This window comes from Mya arenaria, chromosome 5 (assembly GCF_026914265.1).
Source record: "Mya arenaria isolate MELC-2E11 chromosome 5, ASM2691426v1".
Taxonomy (NCBI): Eukaryota; Metazoa; Mollusca; class Bivalvia; order Myida; family Myidae; genus Mya; species Mya arenaria.
Window position 1 is genome coordinate 18757629 of NC_069126.1, and position 26352 is coordinate 18783980.

Here is a 26352-nt window from a genome sequence, read left to right on the forward strand (position 1 = left end):
TGGTAGAGGTTATACCACAGTACTTAATAGAAACAATGTACACAATGTTTCCAAATCCTGCAATAATTCCAGTAACTGTTGATTCAGGCCTTGTTTTACAGTACCTGCAATAATACCAGTAACTATTGCGTTTCCAGTTACTGTCATTATTGCAGTAACAGTTGGACCTCCTTTCTGATCACTGGTATTATTCCAGCAACATTTGTAGAATCCAGTTGGACCTTGTTTCCATTTATTGCAAGTATTCCATAAACAGTTGGGCATATCTTCCAGTTACTGCTTTTATTCCAGTAACAGTTGGGCATATCTTCCAGTTACTGCTTTTATTCCAGTAACAGTTGGGCATATCTTGAGTTACTGCTTTTATTCCAGTAACAGTTGGGCATATTTTAAAGTTACTGCTATTGTATTCCAGCAACTGCAGCGAGTGGGCTTATTTTCCAGTAACAGTTGGGCCTATTTTCCAGTTACTGCTATTTTTCCAGTAACAGCTGGGGGTTTTTTTCCAGTAGATGCTATTATTCCAATAACAGTTGGGCCTATTTTCCAGTAGCAGTTGAGCCTATTTTCCAGTTACTGCTATTATTCCAATAACAGTTGGCCCTATTTTCCAGTTACTGCTATTTTTCCAGTAACAGCTGGGTTTTTTTCCAGTAGATGCTATTATTCCAATAACAGTTGGGCCTATTTTCCAGTAGCAATTGAGCCTATTTTCCAGATACTGCTATTATTCCAATAACAGTTGGGCCTATTTTCCAGTAGCAGTTGAGCCTATTTCCCAGATATTGCTATTATTCCAATAACAGTTGAGCCTATTTTCCAGTTACTTTTCCCAGATATTGCTATTATTCCAATAACAGTTGAGCCTATTTTCCAGTTACTGCTATTATTCCAATAACTGTTGGGCCTATTTTCCAGATACTGCTATTATTCCAATAACAGTTGGGCCTATTTTCCAGTTACTGCTATTATTCCAGTTATAGTTTGGTATTGTCTCCCATTAACATTCAACAACCTTTAACAAAACTAATGATATTTGCCTTTTAAGTTAAATTTAAAGTCAATTTGTGTTCTGGTTCTCTCTGTATTTGAGTTCACTTCAATTCTTAAAATTGTTGGTCATGCAATTCAAACAATTCAGTCAAAACTGTAAAATAGTGACTGCGTTATCATGATATATATCTGAATACAGTTTAGCCCATGTCATTTCATGAAAAGGAAATAAGTCTATACTTCTCTAGTCAAGATGTCTGTGGGAATTTTACAATGATTCTTTTGTCAAATACGTGCTGAAACATGCTATGGGGATCTTTATTTACCTTCGTACACTAGAAAAGCATCATAAACATTTATTGTTTTATTGTTAAATGTCTGTAAATGTTGTCCTTTGGGGTATTATTTCCTCAGACAAACAATTAATGTCTCTTTGATGAGGTGTAGTTTACACACAGAAGAATCCTGTCAGCATCACCCGAAAACTTTTAAACCCTTTCAGAAAAAATATTTCAAAATATTTCAAAAACTAACAAAATATTTTAATGACACTGCACATTGTTTTTTGTCTGTCTTTTTTGTTGTTGCTTTTTTGTCTGTGTGCCTCAGTATATCCCTCTCAGACTATCATTTTAAGTGTATTAGTCTAACTGAGAAACATAGTTTTGGTAGAGGAGGTTTCCAAGTATTCTTGAAATGAAATCCATTTTCACACTTAACATGTGACCACTTTAATTGCTGACAAACACAAGGACACAAACCAGGCAGCCAGTAGCCCGCAATGTTGAAATAAAACATGAGAGATCCCATTTAAACTCCTGTAAGGTGTGATAGAACACGATATGGGTAAGATAGGACTGAGGAGGGACATTGGTATATTGGGCGAGAGATCTCATGTTCTACCACAGTCAACAGTTGCTGATGCTGATAAGCCCTGTTTATGGATTATTTCATTTTGACTTCATCATGATGCCATGTTATCAAAACTTATATCATATTTGACAAAGAAATGAATGGAAATTGCCAGAGTTTATTTATCATACTCTTTTTACTTCTATGTATTGTTCATTCATAATACAATTCAGCGTCATACAATCTCTGCAAAGGAAGTTCTAACAACTTCAAAAGGAAAAGTACATTTCAACTTCAACATTTTTTACATTCTTCATATCTTACTTTCCATGACTTGACAGAATTGTGTCATGTTTGTGTAAGAGAAATATAACGGAAAGTGACTTTGTAACAGTTCAATTTTATTGCTGTGTTCCTGTAATTTGGTATGTTTCCAACCAGCTGTGTTCACATCCATGTGCAAAATCTATAAGTGGACCATTTGAAGTCATCCATTTTAGCGACCCTTGTTTGATCCTTACCAAACTTGTTACACGGTGTTACATGGGTTTATGACGGTTAATTACACCTGTTGTCATAAAGTTTAGTGGTGTTTATGGGCACAAATGCTTCCTCAAAAGCATTTATGGCTCCTATCTGATTAAATAAATTCTTCCAATACTGTCTTGTGGACAAACTTGTGTTTGATGATGGTCTGAAGTTAACTGTGACAAAAAGGTTTACATTATTTCCAGACTGTAATAAAATTCAACTTTAATATCATTGACCTGAACCAGTCTGCATTATAACACCTGAACCAGTCTGTTATATTATGCAAGCAGCTGAATCATACAGAGGTTTTTTTTTTAATCTTGGAATTTTGATGAAATATTTCCAATGCACAGTTGGAGGGTGGGCGGGAGTGTGGGCCTGTCCCATCAGTTATTGTAAGCCTGCTTTGAGACACAATCAAGCCAGACACACTCAGGCTCACACATACCTACCAAATATACCACTCCAACAAACTCTTATATTATAGATTTGTGGAATCATTGGCCACTACATTGAATCTTTTTTCATATTATTACAAATTAGGTGCATTGTAAGAAAATAAATCACTATCTCTACTTCCCATCTATTTACTGACCACTAGGTCCAAACATTTTGCAGGTGAAATAAAAAAATAGGATAATTTTCAGATAATGCAATCCTTCCAGTGGATAAGCAGTATCCACAAAATGATATGTCAAATAGACTACTGACCACCCAGAATCCACAAAACCCATCAAGCCCCCATGTTTTACAGCATTCTGACAGTACTCAAGTGTTTTCTGGACAACCCATGAGGGCTGGACATGGAAGACTGTAAACAAACTGCCACTGACTGTTTAGACAGATGCTGAGATGGATGATACATTACACTACAGGTGAGTGGTCAAGTAAAAGATATTAATTTCTGGAAATGACCATTATTATATCTTCCAAAGAATTCTGTTGTACTATTGGGGTGTATGTGACTTCAGAATTCTGTTCAAAGGGTGGAAGATGGAAAAACAATACCATATTATAGGACAAAACTTCTTTGAGATTAATATAACATAAATAGCAATGAGGCTGTCTAAGCAACATATAAAATGCATCTACCATATGTTTTGAAGTATTTAAAGAATACCAAACATCAGACAATACACCTTAAAACAGCGTTTATACTTACCATAAAAGACATCCCAAACTAGACACTGGTATTGTATAAATCCATGTGTAGTTCTAACAATTTTATAAACAGTATTCCAAAGTTACCCTTTCAGCAAATTATAATAATGTCCATTTCATTCTTAGTACAATGGTATAATTGACAGTCAGTTTTTCTCAGGATCAAACGCAGAAGGTAAACATAAGTAATCTTCCTTTTATGGTATAAGATAACCATTCACGATGAGCTCATACAATTATAACTCATATTTAATTGATAATTAAACATTGATAAGTGGAAATTTGGGCCAGTTCACTTGGAACAGTTGAAAGTGGACCTGATAAAAGGGAGATAATTGGGGTCATCTCTTTGATAAAGTAAGATAATACACATCAGTCATCAAAGATATTATATCATCCAAACAATTGTTACTGGTTGTTATTCATATCTCCTAAAGTTTACCAAACAAATACATGTACAGGTTAAGTTGAAGGAAATTTTATAATATTGTAAACTAGATAAGGGGACAATTGTTAAATTTTAAGACAGCCCCATTACATTTAATTCATTATTGGTTTTAAATAATTGTTACGGACTGTATTAATGATGTTAACTTTCTGCATTTCATAATTTGAAATTTGTTGCACAACACTTTAATTATTATCTGCTTAAGGCTTCCACTAATTGCTTTTTTTCTCCAGTTTTTTTTGGAGCGGGGTTGTGGGATGCAAACATGACAAGAATGCACTAATACCAATGATATAATTAACCAATGAATACCTAGGAATTCTTAATGTCAATTCACCTTCAAATCAAAGCAGATTATGTTTAAAAATCTTCAAGATTCTAACCTTACAGCCAGTAAGGTCATCAACAACTACACGACATTTGGACTTGACGAATCTTGACCCCCAAGCAAACCATCAATATTATCCATTGTATGCAAGCCCTCGTAAAAACTCTGACCATAAAAAACTTGTTTTATGATATCCCTACGCCCTTAAATAATAATTAAAGTTTTGATATCTCTTTGCAAGGACATCGTGTAAAACTACGGAAACAAGCCGTGATACAGTGACAAATGTTCACAGCTATGATGACAAACAAGGCCATTCAATGTATACCAGCCATGGTCAAGTGTTAACGGCTATAATAATCATGGTAATTAGTAACCTGTCCGCAAAAACACATGGATAAAAGTTCGTGTCCTGACGGTCATACATTGAGAAACAACTTTTACAACAGTTTGACTGTTGTTCAACATGTTGAGGTATGAAAATGGCACGTGAAATATGAAATCATGGAAGTCCTTCATAATATCAACTAATGTCTAGAATCATCCAAGATTTTTCCCAGACAACTCAAGGTCCAAAATTCAGCCAAAATGGCAGTTGAAACAGCTAACAGTTTCAAATTTAATGGTCACAAATGCATAAAGTTGATATTTTCATTTTTCAAAAATAAGACATAATCGAATAAACATTTTTCTTTTTTGCAAAACAAATGTGTCATATAAAACAGTCATTGAAATACTAGGTGATCACAGGAGTTTGTTTTCAATACTGATCACAGCCTGAGGGTTCATTACTATACGATGATGTGCCGAGAAAGTATTGAACACTAACTGCACGGACATGTCAACCTTTGATTGATCTGAGCTTAGTCAGTTACACAAACTATGATAATTATATACAAGTATAACATTTCAAATTATTTCAAATTATTCATGTTAAAGCTAACGTAGTTAAAAGTTAACAAATGTAATGATTTCTGCTATGTCTAAACCTAAATCTTCTTGGAAATATTAAATATTTTAATTACTTACTTTGACAAAACATTAAACAAATTTTCCAAGCATTTCAATCTTTCTCAATTTCTGACAAATGATTGATTACATCAATTACCTCATGAGTAAAACATTAGCCAAACTATTTCCTGAGTACACAGTGTACATTTACAAAATACCAACTTATATTGGGGGTTTGAGGGTGGTGACATTTCCAAAAAACATTTTATGGTAAAAAATACTCTTTGTTATGCAAAAGAATACAACTAGGATGGTAGTTTTTTCAAAGAATAGCCACACACCTTTCTAATAGATGCAGAACATTTACGAAAACAAAACTAACATTTACACAGTATTTAACAAGTGTAAATTGTTGCAAAACAAGCTGAGCCCAATCACCGTCAATACAGACTCTAAAACCATGGTCCCTCATATTTCTGAGAAATACTTTTACTTGTAACTGTACAGTGAGCACATTTAGTTCTAACCTAGTAACTTGGGTTACGTTCTTGGCATGAGCGCATGTGAGGTTGGTTTGTTTTTAAACAATCTATTGTGCTATTTCCGAGAAGAAATGATATATTTTACACAATATACAATAAATATGTCAAATAACTTTTGAAAATGGCAAGAACAAGTGCAAAGTAAATCCATGCATGGATTTTGTCTGCTTATTCAAAAATAGGACAAGAGTATTTTGTCCAGTTTCCCTCAACATGCACAGTAAGTCTGATTTTGTAATAGTTTGTTGCACAATCACTGTAGAATTAAACACATTCAAAAGTTTCAGTCTAAGTATACACTTTGTTTACCTCTGAAGTCCACTCTGCTGAGCACTGCCTTGCACCTTGTCTGTTGATATCTCCTAAAAATACACAAGCACAACACATGTATCCTCCATCCTTGTCAACAACATCATGCAAATAGTACTTATAACTTGCAGAAATGACATCCGCAATCATTATTTATCCATTAATACCCCCTGTGCATTAAAAGCAATTAGCCACAATAATTATGTGTATGTTTATTAAATGAGGCTATTATATCCATCCCTGCAGATTGCTGCAGAGAAACTACCATGTTTCCATAGTATCAGATCAGTTTCAATTCTCTGTACACTTTGGAGTTGTTGGAATTGTCGTCAGGGGAGGTGAAGGGGTGGGGGAGGGTGAGAGATGGAGGAGGAAGAGGAGGAGGAGGTAGATGAAGAAGAGGACCAAAATCAAGGCCCAATATATCAATCGACTCTGTAAAGTACACCAGTAACGAAAATAGAGTGCACAAATTTTTTCGCCCTGATTGGTCTTTTAGAAGCTATAAAATATAAGAATGATGTCATCTGCCCAGTGGTAACTATCATCAATGTACCCAGAATCTTCTTTTACTGGCCCAATGTACGCATAATCTACTTTTACTGGCTCAAATGATTTATAATGATGGGCAGAGGTGGTTTCCTTTCTTTCCATGGATTTCCTGAATTGTCTTTTGTTTGCAGGATTGACACAGACAATGTACACATCATTAACCCCCTGCACTGGCGCTGATGTGGTCATTATAAGTATGTCAGCAATATGTGACCGCTTAGATTGGTCATTTCAAGTTCACATGAAAACGTAACATCTGTAATACATGTGGGGCTGACCAGTTTTTATGTGAAGAAAGAGAACAATATAATTTTTATTGTACTAAAGTTTTAACTTCTATCTCAAATTCTATTATAATTATTACAGTCTCTGTAATTACAGTTGAGAAGTAAGCAGTATGCAAACTCCTCAGAAACATTTGGATGAGATTAGCTAAGTTAATAACATCAAGACAACCTCCAATTTATAACAGAATGTCATCCTTAACAGTTCTCTATTTATTACATTATGAAATATGATTAACAATTTCTGTAGTAATTAACTAAAAAAGAGAAGTCTTATTTCTAATAACAACAGCATATATCACAATTAACAAGGTCTTTTTTACAATGTGCGGTAATCAGTCTTGACTTTACAAAGTTAAAAAAATGATTTAATTTGCCAATTCAGCCATAAACCACAAATATCACTTAATATCCAGTTAATGTCTATTCCAAATGTCATTTTTATTTTTTTTCTCAATTTGTAACAAATTAACAAGACAGACATTCTTTAATTTGACGATTCACAAAAAAGGTTCTTATATCACTTGTGTTTAATATTTGCTTGGTTAGATAAAACATTTATTTACATAATTTCCATTTTCTTACATCCACTTGAATGAATAACAGCATTCTCTCCATCATGCACAAGTAATACATAAACTTAGCAAATTACAGAATAATGCAAATTAGTTAATCAAGGACAAGAATATCGTGAGCAAACAGAATGCGGCCATGTTCACAAATCGTTGAACGGCTTAATGGTACCGCCTCCTGAGTTGTAAACTGGCAACAGCTTGGCCTGTAATCATCCTCATGTAGGTACACATATCAGATATATGTTTCTTTCATTTTTCATTTTCAAATAATCTATATTTTGTGATATAATGATAGGAAGCTCATAACAATACGCAATATATAACAATTGGTTCTATGTCAAATTCTTGATGTTATCCACATGGATAAAGTTAAGTAACATAATTTTGAGTACACAAAGTACCTTGACACTCATTTTGCTAAGGGGCATAACTCCGCAATAGATATAGCTGGTGTTATCTCCCTTGATCCTCATATGCATACATGTACTGTCATTGGTAACATCTTAAACAGGGTTTTGAGATGCAGAAGGTTATGATGATCAAAGATTAATTCCCCCACAGCTGATCACAACACAAGTAATGCACATTATGTGGCTTTCGCTCTGTCAGTTTATATTTTGGAAAATCTGTAACTTCATTATCAACCAATTGGGCGATCTTGATCAAATATAATTAAGTATCTTGTTCCGTCTTTCACGTCACTTCAATGTCAGGCTCTATGACAAATTAGGTCCATATTTCTTTTTAAACTTTGATATCAGTTTATTCAAATGTTTAATCTTGTTAGTATTTGTACATTTGTACACATAGATAAGATCATCTCTACATTTGCCCATCCAAGTTGTCTTTAATCCACAACGTAATTACAGCATGCTTTTCGAGGAGTCTAACAATGTTACATTTTATCAAATGCACGAGTCATGCTTAATTTAGTGCTTAGCTTATCAATGAAACTCAGCAATTATGTTTAAATGTCCTTACAAGCTGCATTTAACCCTGCCACGAAGATTACAATCTTATAAAGAGCTTTTTATTATCTTAATTTATTTACAATTGATTTGTCATTTTTTTTTTTTTTTGCAAAAGAAATCAGGACTACATAACTTTTAAGGAAAAACACTTCAATAAATCCTAAGTCAGCAAAACCATAATAATGAAAGTATAACAATGATGAAGGATACAGATATTGAAAGAAGAAATTCGAAAATCAACGTCCAAAATATTTGCCTTTATAAAATAACTAAAATTTAACAGGATGAAAAAAGAATCCTAAGAGCCATGAAACTTGACCATCGAGTGTGAATCACCTCCTATTTCCCTACCATATAAAACTTTATGTCCACCCTCAATCAATACATCGTCTCGACATCATTTTTCTGAATGCCTTTAAAAGCAACTTGGGGAGAAACCCGAGTAATTAAGGGAAGTCATTTTATATCATATTGTTCTCCTTGTAATAAATTAGAGAGCCTCTTGTCACATTCAATTCTACCTGTCTTGACTCTAATAATATCGTGACAAAGCCAAGAGAGGTCACATGACCACTCCAGATTGTTGGCATTACCCCACCCACTGAGTTCCAACACTGGCACAAGTAGCCAGGACGGTTGGCAATATTGGGCGCGAGGGGTCGTTATGTCATGTGGTCACCTACGGTAGACAGGTATTATATCACGAACACAACTAGCCGTAAAAGGTTTCAAATCAAAGCCAGCATCTGCGACACTTGTGACAATTGTTAGATTAGCACTCTTCGTTGTCATTAAATCACATTCTTTAGTGGATGATTTCAATTGTCGAATATTTATAGGGGATGGTTATTCATGTACATAGCACCATTCAAGCTGATATAAGTCTGAAAGGCTTCATTTACTTGCCTCTTGAGGGCGCCTTTAAAACCTTTTAATGCTAAGCCTTTGTTTTTTCTGAAAGACATAAATTTCATTTTCTGGTTGAAGTACCCTTAAAAAGGTACATGTTATCTTTTGGCAAGATGAAAGTAAATACTCACTTTTATCAGCAATCTTAAAACAATGCAAGGAGCTGTAAAAGTCTTCAACTTTGAGCATGGCACTTAAACTTTGAGCATGGCACTTAACTTTGACTGAAATGAAATATTCTGCAATAAATTTCAAGTTCAGCAAAATGTATGTTTTCTTAATAAAGTTAGATTAAGTTACACATAAAGATATATACAAAAACTATTCCATTGTGTAAAATTGAGGAAAATTAAAAAAAGACAGACTTAAAGCTATGTTTTCAAAGTCAAAACTATTATGTACCATAACTGATTATATTTCATTTTTAAACAATTAAAATCAATTATAGTCGTCATTCAAAAATGTGCTTTTTACAAATTAGCTTTATGAATATCTTGACGTTAAAGCTTTTAGCCGATATAATTTCATAATGGTTATTCTTTTACAGAAGAAATTCATAAAATCCAGACAGAATACATCATTTTGAGTTCTGTATATCAAAAATTATAATGGTTTACTTTATATGATGTAAATTGATAGGAAATGTAAAGATTCAAAATTGCCGAAATATAAACAAAACTTCAAAACTCAAACAGAGTACTGAGGCAAAGATTAAAAACATTTTGTAAAGAAAACCATCTGCAACATTGTTTCAAAATGCAGAAACAAAACACCATTTTGGGATTAAAAGGATATATCAATACAGTGGTAGGTTAATTCTATTTCTGTAAACAGCACCACAAGCCAACGCACATTGACCAAGGGGCATCAAAACCAAAAAAAAACATTTAAACCAGAGTGATAGAACTTGCTCTTTATAATTGTAACAATGTCATGTTTAATATGTGTGCCAAGTTCCATGTTAATATCTTGAATAGGTTTTAAGTTACAGGCACATTGAAGTTTTCTATAACAACTCCTATGAAGTGAGTGCTCCGATCTTCTAAAACTTAGTTTTATGTTGAATCATAAATTAAGTAATATGCAAGTATAATTCTATATATAGTACTGCAAATGCATAAAATTAATAAATTACTACAACAAAGTATAATTTATTATTACAATCCTTTTTCCCTTGCACGCATCAGCAAATCTTCCGCGTTATCACAATAGCGAGGTATGAACATAAAAGTTTTACCCTCATAAAAACAAACTGCTTTTTGACTACTTTTAAATTAATTGCCTTTCAACATTGTGGTCCCATCATATCCAGCATCTTAAGAAAATTATGATGTCTTTATTCTCTTAGTTGCCACACCTGCCTTATTTGTCCAATCAGAATTGAGGATTTTAAAACAAAAATATTTTTAATATATTGGATGTCAGCAAATTCAGTTATGAAGATTACAACACCAGATCTCCATGGAACCCTGAAGATGCAGGCACAGCTTTTAAAGTGTACAAACATTATTGAATTTGCTGGTAATTTCATTTATGAACAAGACTGAACATCAGAAATATGTAGTGTTTAAAAAACACTCTCTAGTTTCCATATTTGTATAAAGAAACTGACTGTTGGCACATGTCAAACAAGTCCTACAATGTTAAAAGGACTCAAATAACGTCCATCATGTGTATTAAGCATGCAACCATTGGGCCCGAAACATGTACGCCCAGAAGCCCGTTAATGGGTGGTCTATGGGGCTTTATTCTTGCCTATATCGTGTAAGAATTTAATTTAATAAACTTGATTGTTTTCTTGATAGTTGTATCGGAAGAACCGTATGTGTGAAGTAAAAAGTCATGCAAGCCATTATTAAAAGGGCGTCTTAGTCTGAGTACGAAAATCTTCAAAAGTGAAATGCACTAAAACTCATGGCATGTCTGTAATTAGTGTTTGCATAACTAAATATTTAAATAACCTTTTTGATATCATGTCTTACAAGATTAAACATGGAGCATCCTTCTTATTCGTCACATAGTCTGCGCATTATTCTATTATTTAAAATGGGTCTATTCTAAAAACACTAATTGAATTTTTAGAAATTTTGATAATATCATACAAAGTTCAAATACAATCTGTAAACGATACTGGAAGCCGGTTGACATGTCATTTATATTTTGCATACAAAAGCATTGAAGCATCAAGTTGCTTTATTTGTAAAATCTTAGAGTTGGTTCAAAACATCACGTTAAAACAGTTAAAACCGATTACATTTAGATTTCGGTTAAATCCTTACGATACTTTAAAGGATAAAAGTAACTTTGAAAGCAAAGTTGAAATTACATGTCAGCGAGGTCTATTTGTGAGCGGATGAAATGATTCCTCTCCGGTCGTAATTTAAATGTGACAAAGATCGACACACAGTAAATGCATATCGATTAAATTTTAAGTCAATAATAATCATTGAAGTGATGGTTTTTGTGGGTTTGCATTTGTAAAATACATAAAATGTATGAAATAACCAACAATTGCAAATATATATTGATGTACAGTAAATAAACATTATTTGCTATAAAGCCTTATTTTCAGACAAAGACACAGTTCTGTCAATACAAAACACTGACGGGAGTATTAAATGTATCACGGGAGTATTAAATGTATCACGGGAGTATTAAATGTATCATCTATTGAACATGGAAAAGTAAATATTTGCTCATTTTGCTAAATTTACTCCTTCACTATTAGTTTGTTTAGTCGCCCTAAATTTAAAAGTCATTCTGAATGAAATGCAGATCAGTTATATCATTAAAATATTCAAGCTTCTGATGACTTAGAGAACAAGGCAATGACTGTTAACAATTGTACAACGCTAAAGACTACTTCTAAGATTGTTTTAAAGTTTTCCCACAACAGTTAGAACACAAACTGAACATAAAAGGGTTTCCGTTATTACCGATAATTGGTAGAACTTAAAGCAGATTATTGGCTTTGTTTGTAACCCAACTTTGTACATACATCACGATTCATTTCCGCAGTTAACTTCGACCCGTCACCACCAAGGAAACTGTCATTTTACACATGAAATGAAAAATTGATCAACTGTAAAATTTCTCTTTACTTGATCAGCTCAATATGGTTTTCAAAGTGAATTTCGATGGCATTTTTATTACGCCTTTAGTTGGCGAGGCGTATCTAAATAGTCATAAATTTATAATAATACAAACCTTATAATGTTATAATGTACCTGCAATTACATTCTTACTCATGTATCTATGTTTTTAATTGTAATATTTTGTTGTTTAAATAATTTTGTTTTAGTTTTTCCTGTTGTTAACAATTAAAAGATTGCTTTTAGTTTTACAATTATTCATGCAATTAATTACTTGTTATATTATTTTAACACTTTTCATAAAGACACAAAATCTCCATCTTTTAAAGTTCTATACGGACTTAAAATAAGATGAACGAAATCAACTCTACGTTGGAAAATAATGATAACAAAGTCTATCAACACAGTTTGATCACCGACCATAGATACTGTGACATATCGGAAAGCCCTATTACACCATACTGTTTTCCGCGATCTAAAATGACGAGTCTCAAACAATGATAATGTTTACCACGGTCAGGCGTCGAAATAGAGATAACTTATCAAAAGGCAACCGAATCTATACTGACAAACTAGCATATGATAACTCGCTAAATACAGGTGTTTCCTAAAACTTAAGATTTAAATATCACTTTGACAGCTATTTGATCAATTAACCCTTTTTAACAGATCAGAGTGTCAACAGATTACCGTGTTTGTAAGATACTCTCTTTTAAGAAGGTAATTATGGCCTATGAAAAGTATACATACACTTCCAGCGCTAAAAATCCTCTTCTGTTGTACACAGACTGTTTATATCCTCAAAGAATTTTTCTAAAACTGTTCGCTGTTACACATTAAATTTTATAACATTTTCAACAGAACAGAAACACAAAGAAAAACATCCTTCCACCATTTTGGTTATTTGATTATTGATTTCACATTTTGAATTTTCTACAAAAGAAGGAAACCTCAGAAATAACTGATTGATTTCCTAATGTTGACACCAACAAAAGAAGAAAACGGACAAAACACAAAGAAGACGACACCTAAAAACAACATGATACATCAAATAAGTCACAACAATATATATATTACATCATAAGGTTGGACAATATGAAGAACGACAAATCAAGAGTAATGATCAGATAAATTGTTATAGGCTGTCATAGTGGACAGTGGTAAGCCCACGTCCATCTATACTGACAGGACTGGACTAATCACAAACAACAGTATGATTAACAGTTTGGCCATGAGCAGACAAGTTTTGAACAGCACCAATAGCAAATTATTTAATTTGTAACTTACTCAGAAACATTTGTTTTAAACCCCCTGCAGGAAAAAAAATGTATGTCTACAAAAAAAATGCTGCAAAGTTTATACCATCATAGAAAAAAAAATGACCAGAAAATATACTCTTTATGTTGAAATGCCAACTGAAAAGTTAGCTTTTTGAAAAATCAAGAATGCCATGGTTATTAGGACCTCTCCTCAAAGCTGGTTGGAAACTTGCTGATGACATTGCTGGCTGTTGCCATCTAAAACTGTTGACTGCTACTCTTGATCCTGAGCCATTAACATTGGTACAACAACTTGCAAAACCTACAGTTGGTGTCATACTGTTATTAATTACAATGTAATAATTGTTTTGGTAATAAATGTTCACCTTAACACAACCTAGGTGCAAAGTCATCCAGACAGTAATCATGATGACCCACCAGTTGGGTAATGACCATCTGTAAAGACAAATGAATCTTGACCATTACATATGCACTTGACCATTTGAATATATGGAAAAAAAAGAAACAACAGGAAAAAAGGACAATTGTTCAAGGAATTGACAAAAATGTATGCTTACGCTAGGAAGCTAAATATGCATTCAAACTTGCTTAAAATCTGTGAATCATATGTTAAACGGTATAACGTTGTTTTTTTACACAAATCTTTATTCAACTAGATAAACATAGGAAAAGCCAGCTGTTACTAATTTATGCATTTAAACTGTCATTTTCATAATCGCCAAGGTGGTTTGGAGTAGTTAATATTTCATGACCTCTCAGAAGTCTACAATTTTCAAAAATCAGAAGTGAGTTATTTTGGGTATATTTTGAGAAGCACACAATACCTACCTACCAAAGAAGAGTTAAAACTTGCCATAGATCATTGTTGAGAGGGTATATTATTTAGGACCATAGGAAAACATACCCAAAAAGGGTTAAAACTTGCTAGCTTGAGTCTGACTGACATGCCATGAATAGAGAGGGCGGAATCACAACCAAGTTGATCACCATTGCTCTTTTATAGGCATCAATTTCACCATTGTGTACAGTTTTACGAGGCTGTTTTATATACTGGATTTGAATATTGTTAGATTCAGAAAACTTCACACAATTTTTCATGCATTAGAGCACCAACTTCTTTGAATTTTCAGAACCACTGCAAGCTTATATATATATATTCTTGGCTTTTATCTAGGTGACATAGACAAATATCTTAACTCACTTTCTATTATACAACTCAAACCCATTTCGTATTTAACAACTTAAACCCATTTTCTTTTATACAACTTTACCCATATTCTTTTATACAACATAACCCATATTCTATTACAAAACTAAACCTGTATTATAAGATATACGGGGCAAAGAAAACCATATTGGGTGTGAGCAAAGCTCGAACCTGAATATGGTTTCCTGCTCCCCATATATCCCATTTCGGGTCACCTACTAACCCCATAACTTATGATATGTGTTAAGTTTTGAAACAGAACACTAACCATATAACATGTAGAATATTATAACATCAACATGCCAACACTACCTGGGAAATGTTTCATTTGTTCATAAGAATCAGAACACAGAAGCCATTTTAATATTTTATAAAGATTTAAATGAACCAAAATACGGTAGCAAAATATTGGGTCACCACATGACCAGTCCAGGACCAATGGCGTCGCGTCATTCATGTTGAGACGTGAGGTTTTATCAAACAACTCTTTCTTGTAAAATATTTATAATAACTCTGATGTCTCTAATATTTATCAATTTAAATTCCATGACAATTTTTCAAACTAAAGACTTCTGTCATTTTGCAAAATATCACAAAATTCATAACTCTAAAATTGCTTAACTTAAAGTAAGAGGTCAGTTAAGAAGTCCAGTCCAACACCATAAAGGTAGGTCCAGGCCAGGACTTGTGACACCTATAGTACCTGAGGCTGTACTAATGAAATTAATGATGTGACTCGTGTTGTTACCACATAAATGACAGGCTGGACATAGTGGACACTGCCGTCTACACCTTCACTGGTGGCCAGCCTCACTGACCACTGACCTTACCAATGGTAAAATATCAACAAATGCACATATACATACATGCCATAAACACTTCCCAAGGGAATTTGCCTAAAAAACCAGGGGTTTTTGCCCTTGTGTTGCAGGTGGACTGTCATTTATTTCTTCAGAGCAAATTTTTTTTGCATGTTCTACTTGTTAAAGCATTTATTTCAACAGAAAAATACTGTATAGGTTATATTAATAAATATGGTGTAAGAAATGCATACAACCATAATTTTTCATCTTATAGCATTAGTATCTTTTAATGTGGTTTTGGACATTTTGGTTCAGATTTTTTATCCCTTTTGGCTGAAATCAACCCTCAACATATAAGAAATCAAAAAGGTCCACCAGCGGCCTGAAAAACCACCGAACAGACTCGAAACCACCACTTGAAACCTAAAATGCCCCATCCCTCTCCAGTGTCTCCACTACTAGACTGACACAGACCAACAACAGCCACAGTATCTGATAGCCCCAGGTACAGGTGGTCAAATTATGGCCCAACACTGATAACACCATCAATTGTTTTCAATGTTTCACAACTTAATCTCCATCTAGATAACAATTGTTCAAATTGTAACTCAATTATCTTTAATTTTCTTCAAGATTGTTAATTGTACTTTATAAGTTTTTAAACTTAAAACAATTTTAAGTAAAACAAATATAAAATGTTTGATGATAATTATTATTCACTAAAATTTGAAAAAAGTTACATCAAAACAAAAACTGAATTAACATGTTCCTTTTTATGTCTTAACTGCATAATTATATTTCAGCTAATTTAAAAGTAAGTTTACACATAATTTATGAAAATTGTTGTCATGGTATGCAAATCAGCCTTATAAAGAATACAGCAAGAGGCATTTAGACACAAGAGCCATTCATTTCATTCAGGAATATACCAGTGCTTATTTTAATTACCATTATATACAACACATAATTCATTTATCAAATCCATCACGATTTACATTTATCTATTTATTTTCATCTCATTGTGACCAGAAAAAAATAATCAGACAACCAAAATGAAGAAGCAGTAGCAGAAATAACAGCAGCAGCAGCAGCAGAAGTAGTAGTAGTAGTAGTAGTAGTAGTAGTAGTAGTAGTAGTAGTACCAGTATTAGCAAAAAATTTAGTAGCAGTAGCCGGTGTTATAGCAGCAGTGTCAGCACCAGAAGCAATAGTAGCAGCAGCAGAAGTTACAGAGGCACCAGCAGAAGCAACTATAGCAGCAGCAGAAGCAACAGTAGCAGCAGCAGAAGCAACAGAGGCAGCAGCAGAAGTAACAGGCAGCAGCAGAAGCAACAGTAGCAGCAGCAGAAGTAACAGAGGCATTAGCAGAAGCAACAGAGGCAGCAGCAGAAGCAACAGTAGCAGCAGCAGAAGCAACAGAGGCAGCAGCAGAAGCAACAGTAGCAGCAGAAGTAACAGTAGCAGCAGCAGAAGTAACAGTAGAATCAGCAAAAGTAACAGCAGCAGCAGTAACAATAGCAAAAGTAACACTCCCATGTGTGATAGTTATTTATGAATGTGCAACTAATACAAGGGAGAAAGGTAACAGAACAGTAACTGAAATATGAATTATTTTATGTATGTTTTAAACTCATTGGTGTTAAAAGTCTTTCATAGAAATCAGCAGGAGATACAAAGTTGGCAATATTAATCATCTTTACATGCTTTCAATGACAGTTTTCATGTTAGGTATTGATTGGCCAGATATGGATTAGGAACATCAGCATCACAACTACATCTAGAACTAAAATGTTCCAATCCACTAATTGTCAATTGACTTATTGTCACATAGGTTATTAATTCTGTTTAGATGAAAAAATAGTAAGTTGGGGCATTGAATATAATTATGTGATACCGAATAACATAGGAACATATTTTGCAGTCATCAAGACAATCAAGAACAATAAACAGCTGACGTTGCTTGTCTAATTAAATGGCCAAAGTTTTAGCATATAAACTCTTGAGACATTTAAAAAAAAGCCTAGAAGTATTTTTATGCTGACCTGGAATTTCATATTTCTGAATGTTGTAAAAAGGTATAGAGGTTTGAGACCTTTGCGTTACCTTGATCACAGATCATTGTAATCCACTCTGTACCACACAAGCTGACATAGTAACTAACTCTCTACCTAGTAACAAATATACATTCATGATATCTAAAGATTCCATCTTACAAATGTTTTTCGTATTGTTTGTATATTGATTCATGTTCATGAGATGGGAAGCTGGTGACAACGTACAAGCCATGACAGTGAAACAGATATGATTAGCTGTAATGAATGGCTACCGTGAGAGATGTTTGTTTTCTGTAATTTACAATCCTCCTTTGTTTTGGTAAATAATCATCATAGCATGCTTATTAAAAAGGTTGCCAATTTGGAATGTCTAAAAAGAAAATCTAAATGAAAATTTATTGTATATCCATATTAAAAAATGCTAAGCATCAGACCCCTTAGTTGAAACATCTGTCCCAATTTCTATAATAAACTAAAATTTCATTCAATGTTTAAACTTACACTAAAAATAAACTGTATGACAAAAAGACCCCAATAATAATCATATGTTTTGTTGGAGTTACTGATATATATTTTTTATGTCATACTTTTCATCATAAATTCTAAAACTAAGATTTTATGCTTATATGAAAACTACATACTACTTTGACATTTACCTAAGTGTCATTTTAATAGATTTTAATCATACATTATTGTGTGTGAAACTATAATTAGTATAACAAAACAACTCTTACCTTTTTTACAATTTATTCCTTCACACGAGCTATGCACAATTAAATTTTGCTTGTAAATCCAGTAGAGTAATTCTTTAAATTACCATAAATATCAATTTCGCTCGACCTTGTGAGTTCTGAAATATTTAAAATATGAACAATTTCCACTAGTCACTAGTTTGAAATACAGCACAAAGTATCTTAAATAATGTCAGTAAATTAAACTGACCCACACACAAAAGTAAACAATTTGAAGTGGCCGGTCAAGAAATCTATTGTCAGATATTAAACCACCAACCCTCGTCACACTAAAATCTGCCTCCGTAAATGTTTAACCTTTTTTTTTCTCTAAAAAAAATTCACAGATAGTAACAGTTACATTGACACTAGTTTGAATGAATTAATGTACACAAAATAATCCATTAATTAGGTAAGAACACTGATACGCACACCATATAAGTTGATATATCTTCAACTGATGTAAATAAGGCCCCAGGTATTCAACTATCGGCAGGTATTCACTGATAGCTGGCAGTAGCCGTGTAGTACAGTAGGAGGGGCTATGGATGAACTGACAGTTAGCCGCGTTATTGCTCCACCCCCCAACATGATACCTTCTATAATCTGTCATATCAATAACAGGACCAACTAACTATGTCATTGGTCTGGTAGTGGCGGGGGACTGAGAATGATTAAATAATGTATCATCATTTTAAGAATAGTGACTCACAAACGTTTTGCTAGCATAGCTTGAAAAATTACTTAATAGGTTAATTGTAAATTACATTATCATTAAAGTACTGGTACTAGTTTTGAACTATTTTACTGATCATTATTACTGAATAAGATAATTGAAATAATCTAATATTTTTTGGTCAAAAATATAGCAAAAGTTCAAAACTGAAAGAATTCTGAGACAAATTTATACAGTGTATATGAGCATCTTGAAAGCATTACTGTTTCAACTGATATAAAGATATTTTTGATAAAAACTGCATAAAATTCAAGGGTTTATCTATGATTTTCCATGGCAACAAGTGAAGTATATAATCTATAAACAATTCTTATCGAGGATTTTGAGTGTATATTTCACATGTTGAAACTGATTAACAGCGGGATGCAGTCGTCAAATCTGAAAAGAGGTAGAAATTTTGGAAGCTGGCCGGTGCATGAGACGTCCTTATCTTATTATGTTTCAAATGCATGATGATGTAATGTATCAATCTTCCGCTACTTATCTATTTCTCATAGTAATGTCTTTATTTTGGCAGAGCTTTCAGATATTTTCCTAATATTCATATATTTTTTTCAAAGATAACTTGATAAAATTTAAGCTCAAGCATATGGCCCTAGATTTTATTCACAATATGATTTAAAAGTGCAAATATAAATATTTCATAATTATAATCTATTTCATATGGACAGTTTTAAATGGAAAAGAAAACAAACTATTCATAACTGTAGCAGTTTCCTTCGGGATTGACTTTGCTCAATGGGCAAGAAAGGCAAATATTGGCTATTTACATAGGGCAGAATTGCGGTACAAATTTGTTTTTATTTTTGCAACGGCTAGTTTATAGACGTTCAACATTGTGACCATATTAACACAATAACTTGACAATTTTTGTTGAAACTAGCTGAAAGTAGCCCTAAGCTTTTCAACACAACCGACTATTATCCAGTCAACTTGTGTATTACAAGTTTAAACCTTTTGAAAGGAATCATCCCTCGGACAAATGACTATAAATTTTAACCCTATTTTTAAGTCATATCAATATCATAATTGAAGAGACTTTTCATCAAATCCTGGTTGGTCGTAAATTTTACTTTAACTGGTTTCAAATCTCAAGACAATAATTTCCTAAGTCCTTTGATCCCCAATTAAAATCACTTACCATGAAATTTGAATGCCTGGGCCCGCATTTTATCGGTACCCAGCTTCTGGTCCAAAGAGCCCTTCGGTCCCCCACTTGACCTTTGAACCTGTGAAAGATAAACAATACCATGAAAACTGTGCACATTTTGGGGCAGTTTTCAATTGAATGTGACAAATGCTATGTAGATTTATGAGTTAATTCAATGAGGGTGATAGCCAATTTAAATGCAGAGACATAAACATAATTTAACTTCATTACAATAAATAAATTTGTGAAAGGTTGTGTTGAAAACCTGTCCCGTGAAACTGAATTGACAAACCTAACCTTTCGGAATTCTGTTCTATAAATAATCAACACAATAAAAATAATTGTTGGCCTTTTTTGACATTATTTTATTAAAATTTTTAATTACCTTTAAGCTTCTGACTTTATAATACAAGTAAATGGAAACATTGTCATCTTAACAAGATTATACAATATCAATATTCTCTTGGACTTCAATATTACGCGTCCAAATCAGTAACATTAGCTTTTCCACCTTCCTAAGAAACTCCCATGATATCATTTATTTTGCAAGTTAATGAAAGTCATATTGTCCTGATTAAATAGTTCAGAGTTCAGATCGAACTTCAGTTAAAACTGCACTGAACTGCAAATCTTTCACAAAACACGAAGTCCAATGGAAAAATTGGCTTGCATTTTTCACAAAATTAGAGCAGACACATTATTTCTTCTGAGTGATAACAACCCATGCAAATAATTCTACAAAAGGTTTCAAAATTTCATTTACTTTTACAAGCAGCCAGGTAGAAAAGCCATTCCTTTCAGGCATCATTTTCTTGCTGTCCTTTTTGTTACTTTCACCAGTGGGGTTTCATTACCACCATTGGGTTAAAATCAAATGTCGTCTGCAAGGTCACACAGGTTCTGTAAAAGATGACAAAAATGTTACAAAATTCATATTTTAAGAAAAAATTAGTGGACATCAAAGGATACCAGAAAATTAACACAAGGTTTGATAGGTCAACAGCAAATTATCAAAGATTATCATGAAATTAAAAAGATTTCACAACTATCTACAAAATTTTCACACTCAAGTGTTGGTTTACTTGCCACTAAAGGGTCAAAGAAACCTGTGTCATATTAACTGGTGCTTCAAAATCCTTCTTGAATTGAAATTTACACAAAACACAATGAAACAGGCTTAATTGGCTTTGGTGGTCTATTCAATTTAAAGATCATCCATATTGGTTCAAAGTCATGGTATCCTGTAAAAAATGTGACCAATTTACAAAATTGAACATTTCAACTATAAGATAAAACCTGCCAAGTCATTCAAATACGGCAATCATCACCCCAAATAACCAATTCTCTTTCTTTACCTTTCTGTTGCTTAAATAACTGTAAACACATGTGTACTTCTGAAGATAATATTGCAACCAACTGCATTAGTTTCAAACTTAAGTTAACAATGTCATAATACTGATTCAACCTGAGACCCCTTGTTTGCAAGCCAGGCACTCTACCAACTGAGCTCAAAGACCCAGATAGCTCACATACTCCCTGGCCTGTTCCAGTCAGTCCCGTGACAACACTATTATAAACTCCAAAACAATTGCCTTCACATGTATAAACCAACACCAGTGTTTCTGTGGAAATGTCTTTGTTCCATTACCACTAGCCTGTCATGACAATGACCAGTAAGTTTTCAATTCCACACATGGGAAGATCATAAATGTCCAATTCTGACGATTTCTATGATTTAATATCAGGAGCCCAAATCGCCAGCCGTTATTTCTATGATTTAATATCCTGAGCCTGAGATCAAAGAGCCCACAGACAATAACCATAATGACCAACCCTATGTGGGCTCCTGGAAGACAGCAGACCCCAGAAAGAACCCACAGCAGGAAGTTTAACTGCAACATTGCTGTAACAACATGAATGAACTGAATGAGTTACAGTAGTATTGCAAAGAACCCAGAATTAACCTTCACTAGCAAGGTTTACCACATGGAAGTTGTAACTACCTCATCCTTAATCTGGACTTATCACAGTGTTGGTTGGGACCCAGGAAAGTTCACACCAGGTTGGATATGTATGATGATGTCTTCATCTGAGCCTTATCCTAATGTCCATTTCTGTGAGTTCCATTCATGGTCATTATGAGAGAGAGGTGCACCATGTCAACCGTAAAATGATGTATTGTATCTGTAATGATAGGGATATGTGTTTTAATTACTGGGATAGGGTAATTTTAAAATCATCACAGTCATATGAATACAGCCAGTAATTAATAGGCCAGATAGGATTGAGCAAGTAGACTGTGAACTCATTAAGGGGTGAGGCTTACATCCAAAGTTGTGCACTAGGCTTATATGCCAAATCCTGGATCCGCCCCTGGAATCCATCTGTTGCAGATTGTTGGAGATATTTTTTAAGATGATAAAACAAAGGCAAGACATATCATGCTCCTTCATAATGCATCTACAAGGAAACATTGTTTGACTTATTCAGACAGGTAACAAATGTTAGTGATCTGACCAACATTAGAGTTCAAAGACAGAAATCATTCCTCCATTATCATTATCTTGGTTAACAAACTAACAAACATATGCATTAATTAGTTGATTTCACAGAAAATCAATTTAAAAATTGTATGAGCACTAATTACTTTTTTCTCCCTGAGGTACACAGCCAGCTTTGAGCAGAATGGTCACTTCAGAGAGACAAGATGAATCTCATCTCATAGTAATCTAGATACACATCATTACAATAATCTCCACAAAGGTTCACAAGACTGTAAACATCATAACTCCAATAGAAATACATCATTTTCTTGTCTTTGAAGAGTGGGCAGAAAAATGTTTAAGGCTCGGCCTATCACTTTGTGGCTGTGTTGATTGATTTTAAAGGGGCATAAATCAGATACGATCAGAAATGGTAAAAGGTCTTATAAATGATCAACGATGGCCTGATGGACAATATCATTTGGGTTTATTGCTGTAAAGAAACATGTGTTAGAATTCTTTACACCCATGCCCATTAGTGTCACATTTATGGGGCAAATGTAAGTGCTGGGACCATATGCAAATGGAAATAAAACACATCAATTTTATACAATTCATTTCCTTTTTGAGAAATACAATATTTTCTTATTGTTGAGCCCTGGCCAAGCCCCATTGGTTTTTACAATAATTTATCAGAAAAAAAGATGACATTTCCAAAAAAATCGCTTTGTTTAAACATTATTTTGGTGCTATAGAATGCTTCAGAGTTGGACGACAGACATGAAAGTGTGACATAGCAGACAATCCTGATGCGACACAATGGTGTTTCAGAATCATATGTGGACACCCGTAGTTTTCAATCTCTAACCTCAAAGTTGAACATAAGACTCATGCTGAAAAACTTCTATAGGTATCACCCAAATCAGAAAAAACTTGTAAAAAATGGCCATGTTAACCAATAAGTCAAACTTAGCATCTCCATACAAAGCAGTCAAAGGTTTCTATTCAGCCAATTTTCTGTCAATGACTGATGAGGAAAATGTTGGCATTGAAAGTCGAGAAGCGTCACCTACAGTTCCGCAATGTGTCCAGCCGACGTCCACAAAACCCCAGCCACACTCCCTGCTAGTCATGCAATTCTTCATCGTCAATTTCGCGACCATTCCTATATGTAAATATACACCTATGGTAAAAGAAGTTGTTAAATTCATGCCGAGCTTTTCCAGTTTTTCATCGCTGACCAACTTTTGGCATTGGTTGCATGCTGTGCAATACAATGTTCGCCTTTAGTCAGCGTTGGAAAGGGTCAATTAAACATTCACCACATCGGCTGCTCTGAAATATTTCAACTTTCAAAAAAATGCATTATGATAATGAATGTATTTTTTATACAAAAGAATCTAGGGAGAAAGAGGTTGTACTCTGGTATAAATCATTCGTTTAATTATCTCAAAATAAAGAGGAGTTGATTTAATAATTTTTTATATATTTTCATTCAATGAAATGCATTAGAGCTATCAAAACTTGCCTTTTATAGCGATTATTTACTATGTGGGCAAAGCCACAGGAAATTATGAAAAGATATTTGAACAAAATTTATGGTTCATTTTGAGTCTGTTCACTCCATTAATAAAAGACACGCATATGCTATAGAATTGTGAAATTTAGCTTGTATAGCACGTACATGATACCAAAACAGCTTTTCAATTGTACAAAGACAAACTTTATCTTGGCGTCCTTTATAATTTACGACAGATTCTTTGGAATGAAATAAACACAGGATGTTTTCTGATCGATATGTGGATATGTGCGTTTATAGGGAGATTCAAACTTATAAGAGGAATCTCACAATAGACGCTGATGTTTAATATAGTTGATGCTTATACATCATTTAAAAGTACAAGCAAATTTGCAAAAGTTGGTTACTTTTCAAACCAGAAAATAAAGGGTAAACTGGCTTCACTTAATAGTTTAATACCTGTCATCATAAAAACTGTTTTGGATAACTACCAGTTCTGTTGATATAAGATCACTTTGTGCTATATACGTACCCAGCTGTATTTCAACATTCCGTTTAAAATGTAACAAATTTAATTTGACTTTTATTACCTTTATACAATGTGATGCGACAAGACTCTTTCATACTTGTGTAATTTAATTTTGAAACCATTTTGTATATCTATGCCCTATCAGTGATCCATAAAAAATTGTCATTGTACATAAGAATTAACCTCGACATTAATTTGTATAGGAAGCTCCAGATAGTATCACAAAACAGACATAACCAGACTTATATCATTGTCAATCATGTTTATAAGGATACCAGCATGTAAGTAAATTATCCTCTAATGTAACAAAGTCCCCTATATCGTTGACCTTTTTTGAAATACTTGTCCATATTTTTGCGTGCACATCTTTTATATAAGGCTCCAGTCATGTAACATACATTAATGTTTTTTCCAAATTTGATATTGCTGGAAACAATGCCAAACTAGAGCTGTCACAGGAGTGACGAATACCCCCAAATGCCGCCTGGACACAGGAATGGCAAACCATTCCTTTGAAAAGAGGCCATAACTCCAAGGTTACTGCACACTGTATCTTCTTGTCCGGAAACCGTTTTTCTATTTTCGTAACAGTGCAAAAAAACCTTTACTCCACTGGCTCCATTTTCAATCACAAGCATTGTCTTCACAGAGGCTGCCTATACAGCAAGTTTCATCACAATATCTCATGCCCAATTAAAGTTATGAAGCAGAAACCATTTTTCTATTTTTAGTAACAGTGACCTTGACCTTGGCCCCACCAGCCCCAATATCGAACTTGATCTGTATCTTCTGATGTTACACCTGTGTACCAAAAAATGTTCAAATCTGTCAAGCCTTTCATGAGTTATCGTCCGGAAACCGTTTTTCTATTTTTAGTAACAGTGACCTTGACCCCACAAGCCCCAATATCGAACTTGATCTGTATCTTCTGATGTTACACCTGTGTACCAAAAATTGTTCAAATCCGTTTAGCCTTTCATGAGTTATCGTCCGGAAACCGTTTTTCTTTTTTTAGTAACAGTGTCGAGTGACCTTGACCTTGGCCCCACCAGCCCCAATATCGAACTTGACCTGTATCTTCTGATGTTACACCTGTGTACCAAAAAATTGTTCAAATCTGTCAAGCCTCTCATGAGTTATCGTCCGGAAACCGTTTTTCTATTTTTAGTAACAGTGACCTTGACCTTGGCCCCACCAGCCCCAATATCGAACTTAACCTGTATCTTCTGATGTTACACCTGTGTACCATTTTTTTTTTTTAATCTGTCTAGCCTTTCATGAGTTATCGTCTGGAAACCTTGAAAACCAACCGACCGACCGACAGACCGACCGACAAGCTCACTAACTTGATCTGTATCTTCT

The 26352-nt window shown here is 33.8% G+C and overlaps 1 protein-coding gene across 2 annotated transcripts in view; it reads right to left on the minus strand.

The window, feature by feature from the left end:
- LOC128234408 (hemicentin-1-like) overlaps positions 1–19060 on the minus strand; it is a 55963-nt gene extending 36903 nt beyond the window's left edge. Inside the window, exons 1-3 of one of the 2 annotated variants that reach the window (XM_052948625.1) lie at positions 19006–19023; positions 18577–18692; positions 6116–6168 (exon numbers count right to left, since the gene is read on the minus strand). The gene's annotated coding sequence lies outside the window, so the exon portion shown is untranslated. Of the gene's footprint in view, positions 1–6115; positions 6169–18576 lie in introns of both variants that reach the window. The other variant, XM_052948628.1, reaches the window with a different exon arrangement.
- Between the last annotated feature and the right edge of the window lie 7292 nt (positions 19061–26352).